At 38.3% G+C, this 6,892-nt stretch overlaps 1 non-coding gene across 1 annotated transcript; it reads left to right on the top strand.

The window, feature by feature from the left end:
* Positions 1-5,759: 5,759 nt before the first annotated feature.
* Positions 5,760-5,832, top strand: TRNAK-CUU (transfer RNA lysine (anticodon CUU)). The gene has a single exon. It is a non-coding gene; the product is annotated as a tRNA-Lys (tRNA).
* Positions 5,833-6,892: the final 1,060 nt, after the last annotated feature.

Here is a 6,892-nt window from a genome sequence, read left to right as displayed (position 1 = left end):
TTCTTTGCTTCGTGGACATGCATGATTTTTTTGTTTGTGGACTACATTGAGCCCAAGTTCACATTCTCAGGGGTGCTTGGCACTTCACCACAATGTATGTAGAAATATTTGCCAGTTAGCTGCATTTGGATCGCCATCTGCCAATTCTGTCAGGCATTGGACATGTGAGCGTTTCCAACACGCTATGTGATTATGGATTTTGTTGGTTTGGATGATCATCTGCCAATTCTGTCAGGCATTGGACATGTGAGCTTTTCCGACATACTATGTGAATATGGATTTTGTCAGTCGAAGTCAGCCAGTCAGCCAGGCTGTACCAATATGTATGTGTGTGTACGTGCATGTGTGTGTGTGGAGAGAGAGAGAGAGAGAGAGAGAGAGAGAGAGAGAGAGAGAGAGAGAGAAATGCCAAATTATAGAGGCAGATAAACTATCGAACTTACTGGACTTACAAATAAATGGGAGAAAATACACTTAAGTAACTTTGCTTAACAAGTTGCAAAATTCTTCATGTTTACGATCTCTATACGAAGTGTTAATCTTATTGACTTTGTTCATGGGGTCCTTGATTTGCGAAGATGCATGGAATTGTTATCGTGTTGTTACATGGACAGTGTGAAAAATCCTCAAGTGTATCATCATAGGGCTTTCTTATTAATGTAGAGAGTCAATGTTATATTAGTCATTAGTGTTAGTGTCCACTGTATGGATGGTTCAAAATTATCGGATTTTGGGACAATTTTAATTGAATTTTGATATTTTTGACATTATTTCTTGTAAATATACTTAAAAGTGTAGTAAACTTCTAGAATAGGGTGTCTTGCATAAAGTAAGTTCCTTTTTATCCAACTTTAGAACTCTCGTGTAAAAAGAAGAGCTTTCAAATTTGCGTTGCGCGTGATTGCAGCTTTAAGGCAGCAAATAGCACTTTGGAGGAGAGGAGTGATCCGAGAGTCTTAAGGAAGTGTCTCGATGTTTTATTCCCCTTTCGAAGCCAACTGAACCATCAAATTTGCTATTTGAGTAGCAAAGTAAAAGCTAGTGTTTGATGCGAGTTTTTGGATATAAAAGAGTAAAATAGGGCATGATGAAGGGGAGACTCATTGTAAGTAAGTTTTCTTAATCAAGGATTGGATTTGTGATACTTTTGAGCCTATGATCTCTTGCATGTATGTTGCTTTCTCTCTGGTTAGTCTTTACTTTATGTAATCTCTATCATCATCTTTGCTCTTATACAAGAATATGCTAATATCTTACTATCATTAATCCTTGCTTAAGAATCTCTCTATCATATCTTACTATTTTTATTCACTCTTACAATCAGAGACATGTCGGTGTCTTTTCGACATGTGTGCAGGTTATTTTGACATCTTTTTGGTGAATCCAATGTGAGACAGTCGAGGTGGGAGTTCAAAGCTATGATGAGTCCAACTATTGGTGAAGGTATTGTGCGGTAAAAATATATGTTGCAAATGTTTAGGGAGTTTGGAAAGTATATGCGACAACAACAAAGCGTGGAGAGGATGGATGAATCTATAACAAAGGCACTTCAATTGATGGTAAACAAGGTAGATTAATTTGAAGATGGTGATGTGTCTAAGTATTTCAAGACATATGGAAAGAGGATGGAGTTGAACAAGATCTCAGAGCAACAAATGATAGCAAAATTTGAGCGAGTGGTTATTATGGAGATAAAAACAAGGATTAGAGAGAGACAATAGACACATGTTAATAATCCAGACAATTTTAAGAAGGCGCTCAAGGAGGAATACTTTATGGAAAATTTAGAGCAGGTAACCAAGAGAGCTTTTGTGAAGTGGGTTGTTAAACCCAATAAAGGGCTATTGCCCCCTACAGAATTGCTATGAGAGTTTGAGCGTAAATACTCTCAATTATCAAACAAGAAACAATAAACTCTTAAGGTTGAAAAGATTGAACTTTTTTTGTAGGTTGTTGACTCTTTACTTCAAAGAAGTCAAAGTACTTTTGGAAGGTAAGGATGTTGGACAGGGATTGAAAATTGATTGGAAAAAGGTGGAAGATGTACTGTTTTAGCTTCTACTTCAACGGAGCAAGTAACTAAGCTAATAACTGTAAGTCCCAAAGTTAAAGACTCGTTTTTGGATGAGTCGGTGAAAGGTATATGAGAGTTCTAATTGAAGTTTTCAAGACTTGAAAAAAAAGGACAATCATGTTAACAAAGACATCAAACTCGTGGAGATTTTGTTTCGAGATGCATATGGTGTGATAGTATTGATCACTTTTAAAAGGATTGTGATTTATTCAAAGGTGCACTAGATAAAGGTATTGTCTTCTTTAAAAATCGTAAAACTCATTTGTGGGAGATAGGTTTACCTCTTGGTACCAACTTTGGAAAAGGTGATATGAGAAAACTTGTGGATGTTATGTGGGCTAGACATGCTTTAGTGGTTATGGAAGCTACTACATATGGATTGCAGGTGGAATGTGTATCAAAGTAAGAGGTAGAATAAAGGATTCGAGAGGAGCAGCCTTCACTCCTTGCTACTGAGGTTGAGTGTCGAACTGCTATGGATGTTTCTAATGAGCTTATTGAGGATTGAAGCACTTATGCTATAGAGAATGCTTATGCAATGACTAGTGATGCTTTGAGTTGCCATACTGATGAGGCCTCTACAGTTATTATGGATGCTTTGAGTCACTACCTAGATGATGTTTATGCAAACACTTTTGATGTTGTGAGTACCCATGTTGATGATGTCTTGAATGAGCCTAAAGTGGATGATAGAGATAATGCATGTGTAGATTTTTTGAGTACTTATGAGAAAGCATATGAGTCTCATGTACTACTGGATGCATAAAAGTAAAAAGAGTTTGCAAAGACTAGCGATGCGTTGACTAGCCATACCACGGATGCCTTTGAAGAGTTTGTGATGGAAGAGTTAGCCATTGTATTTGCAGATTTTCTTAGTGCATATGAAGAGGTTTACAAAGCTCATGTTTTACTCCATGCATGCACTAAAAGGGAGCTTGGTGACTTATTGGATGCACATGTGTTGCAAGACACAATTGCAGTCTATGAGACATTGCATGAGTTAGAGATTATGCAAATTGAGGATACTATGTATGATGCTCTACAAATGGAGAATGTTTCAGATGCTTTGTTTGATGTCTTGCTAGGAAATATAGAGAAGTTTCAAGATTTGGCATGCCTCGATGTTTTCTGTGATGCTTAGAGTGTAATGGACACTAGTGATGCTCATATTATGTTGGATGTGCATCGAAAGGGTCAATATAAGCAACTTTTCGTGCACATGATGTTGAAAGAGCAGGTATGTTGCTATGTTTGCTCTCATATAAGAATATACCTAATCTCTTACTATTGTTTATCCTCAAGAATCTCTCTATCATCACATACATCTGTCTATCCCCATTACTACTCTTATATTCACTCCCACAGCCAGAGACCTGGTTTCTTTGTGGCATACATGCAAATTATATTGACATCATAAATGTTGATCCCATAATGTTGTCCATGGATTGGTTGTGAGGAAGTCTTAGGCCCACTACACCCATATTGGTTTAGTAAATGGAAAGGATAAAATGGAAGGGTGATATAGAATGAAAAATAGTGGATGGCTTGGAAATGTGCTTTGAACTTGGTAATAATAATGAAATGATACAAAGACTTGGAATGCCTTTTTATCATAAGGAGAAACAATGTCATTTGATGCGTTAAAAGGGGGGTCATGTTAGATATGATCAATGCCCCACCCTCATTAGGTGCTACCAATGATCCATGGTGCTCAAAGTTGTAAGGCCCCCATTATGAGGAGAAGCCAAATGTGAGCCCGGACATTGGTTGAGGCCTGACTTGTATATTAGATGAGGTCTATGTGACCGGATGGCAAAAAGGTGACTGTTGTGGGTCTAATCTTTGGGTTAGACGGAGTGGTTAAGCTGGTAGCAACTCGAGGCGCATTGCATCGAGTTGCGATGTAAGGGAGTTAAAAGGGGCCCCTATTGTGGGGTCTGGGGGCCGCGGAAGCGGCCCCTGGCTGGGGGGTCCCAGGGGCCCCCCTGGCGGAGGTCCGGGGGTAGTGCCCCCAGCCCGATGGTAAAGGGAATATTCCGTGGCCGACTAGTGGAGGCTCATATGGTAGGTCGGTTAGCAGGCCGACCTAACGACCTTCGCGGGCTATAAAAGCTAAACCCCTTTGCAGCCGTCACTCACGCATCTTTCACCCAGTCAGAGTTGTTGTTCCAGCTAGCCTTAAGCTCTTCACCTATCTTCTGTCAAGATCGCCATCTAAGCTTCACACAGTGGAAGCGCACGGGTGGACAGAGCCATCTTTGTATCAGTTGTTTGGAGTTAAAGAATTTACTGATTCTCCTCTTATCTGTTGTGTACTCTCTATCTCTTTCTCAGATTCTATTTGCTGCGCCGTGTAATATTTTATAGATCAATGTAAAGTTTGTGCTGATCGAAATTACAAAAATTGAGGGATATATAACAAAGTTGTAGTTGTGGGCATTGTTTACCAACCTTTTATGAATACAGAGAAGTCTTGTTGCTCATGGGTTTTTTATTATCTAAATTACGATGTGTTTCAAATATGAAAGTTGCTTGCTTCCCTTGCTTGTACAGATTAATGCTGGGAAAAGTCCATAGAAACATGGGTGTTCTTTGTTGGTATGGTATATGACTTGAATATTTGCTCATGATTATGAGTCTAAGCCTTGAACTTGTAGACGGTAAACCAGGAGTGGACAATAAGAAGCAACAATGCCTAAATTTAGGGGTCCATAGAGGAAATGGAAGGAGACACTTTAGTTCAATTAAAGAAGAAAGGCAAGGATGCTTACAAACCTGATCATGCATGATCCACACCAAAGTTGCTCCTTTGATGGCTATCTCTCCAAATCTAGGTTGACCATCTTCATGAGGGTTGATCTTGAAGCATCCTTTATCCCTATGTCGAATGAGGCATTTGGGTCTCATTTGGGTGTTGATCTCATCCACTATCATTATAGACAAATCCATGCTATTATTGCTTGCCATAGGAGACTTATGTTGAGACACTTCAGCCTCTATGTTGGAATAGTTGATCTAGTATCCTATGAGAGAGTTGTTGGGATGAGTAGACATTATGTCATGTATATGGACATGATTGTATCTTTAGTTACAATTTCAAAATTTTTCAACTTTCTATTGTTGCTTTATGGTCATACAATTTGATTACCTTTTAATCATACTTGAATGATACTTGGGTTATGCTATATAGTGAGAAATCATTGCATTTTATATGCCGAGTCATGCAACATTTTGTAGATGTTCATATTTATCTTTGTCTTCTCTCACTTTGTCTCTTCTTACATTGCACCTCACATTAATGATTTCACATACTATAAAATTGATTAGCACTATACATAAGACATTAATGAGTTTACATTTTTAGTGGGGTGGAGGGGGACTAATAGGGACCTACCCCTAATGTATGTGATCATGTACCATTTGAAAATGCCCTCCTCCCTTGTTGAGGGTAGTATGAGCACTTATTATCAATCACATAGAATGTACCAATCTATATTGTAAGTTCATTATAAGGTTTGATTTAAGATGTCACAAAAATCTGAGTTATAACAATTTGTAAAAAGTGACAAACGGTGTCTATGAAAATTTCAAAAGAACAAGTAATGCGCTTATATTAGGTTTGTTTTAGTACATCCGCCAATTTATTAATAGGTATTTTTCTGGCATAGCCAATTATTTGCTACTCGCCGGCCTAGCTCAGTCGGTAGAGCGCAAGGCTCTTAACCTTGTGGTCATGGGTTCGAGCCCCATGGCCGGCGAATTGAGCTCCTGCATTTTTTACATCTCCCCTAAAATACTAGGGCTCGTGTGATTTGGGCTGTACTCATTGTCGTTTTCGACACGGCTTCTTTCAGATTAATCTAAAGCATTCATTTGAAAGTGGTCGTGGAACATAACCCTAGCTTGACGAGCGTTATCGCTTTTTGTCAAACACGCGAATAGACAGGATTTTATTAAATGAAAAAAAATGTACCTAGAGCTTAAGAGAGCTTTCAACTCGACAAGTTCTTCCTTAGTAAAAGACCAAAAGAGTCTCATGTGTGGCATAACCCTAGCTTTGAGGAGTGTCATTGCTTTGTTTTCCTCTTTATAAGCTTGGAGGAGTGTTATTACTTTGTTTCCCTCTTTATAAGCCTTAAACTTGATATTTAACCATGTTAAATTTTTCTTAGTCCCATGAAAGCAAGGCCTTGCAATACCCTATCACATTAAACTTGATATTTAACCACGTTACATTTTTATTAGTCCCATGAAAGCAGGGCCTTGCAATACCCTATCACCTTAAACTTGATATTTAACCACGTTACATTTTTCTTAGTCCCATAAGGGGAGGGAAGTTCTAGCAATCTAAAGGAGATCTACCATGGGTGTTCACATGCGGCAAGAGCATGAGGAAATGCTTTTTTTTATTTTTTGAAAGCAACCAATCACAAAAAAAGTTATGCGCACATTTATTGAATCAAAATTTGCCAAATATAAAGTGGAACATCTACCATCAATCCAATTTTTCATTCCAGGGGTGTGAGGTTAGTAGAAGTTGTGGTATTGTTTTCAAATAAAAGATACACACATTGGATGATGCCCCTCTCCTTTTCTCTTCTACTGCATTGTGTGAGCCAACCTAAGATTGACAAGTACTTCTTCAACTTCCATTTTCCACTGACAAAAGTTATGTGTGCATGTTCTTTTGTAAAGCCTTTATTATTCTATGTGTAAAGGATTTGGAAAAGACTCAAGACAAGTGAAAGTCCAATAGCATTACGCTAATTTTTGATGTCCCATAGCTCTTTGAAGGTTAGAGCTCTAATTGAGCCAATG

The sequence above is a fragment of the Lygodium microphyllum genome, chromosome 9, assembly GCF_053477565.2.
Source record: "Lygodium microphyllum isolate KBCC chromosome 9, Lygodium_microphyllum_v1.1.10, whole genome shotgun sequence".
NCBI lineage: Eukaryota > Viridiplantae > Streptophyta > Polypodiopsida > Schizaeales > Lygodiaceae > Lygodium > Lygodium microphyllum.
This window is presented reverse-complemented; position numbering and strand designations above follow the sequence as displayed.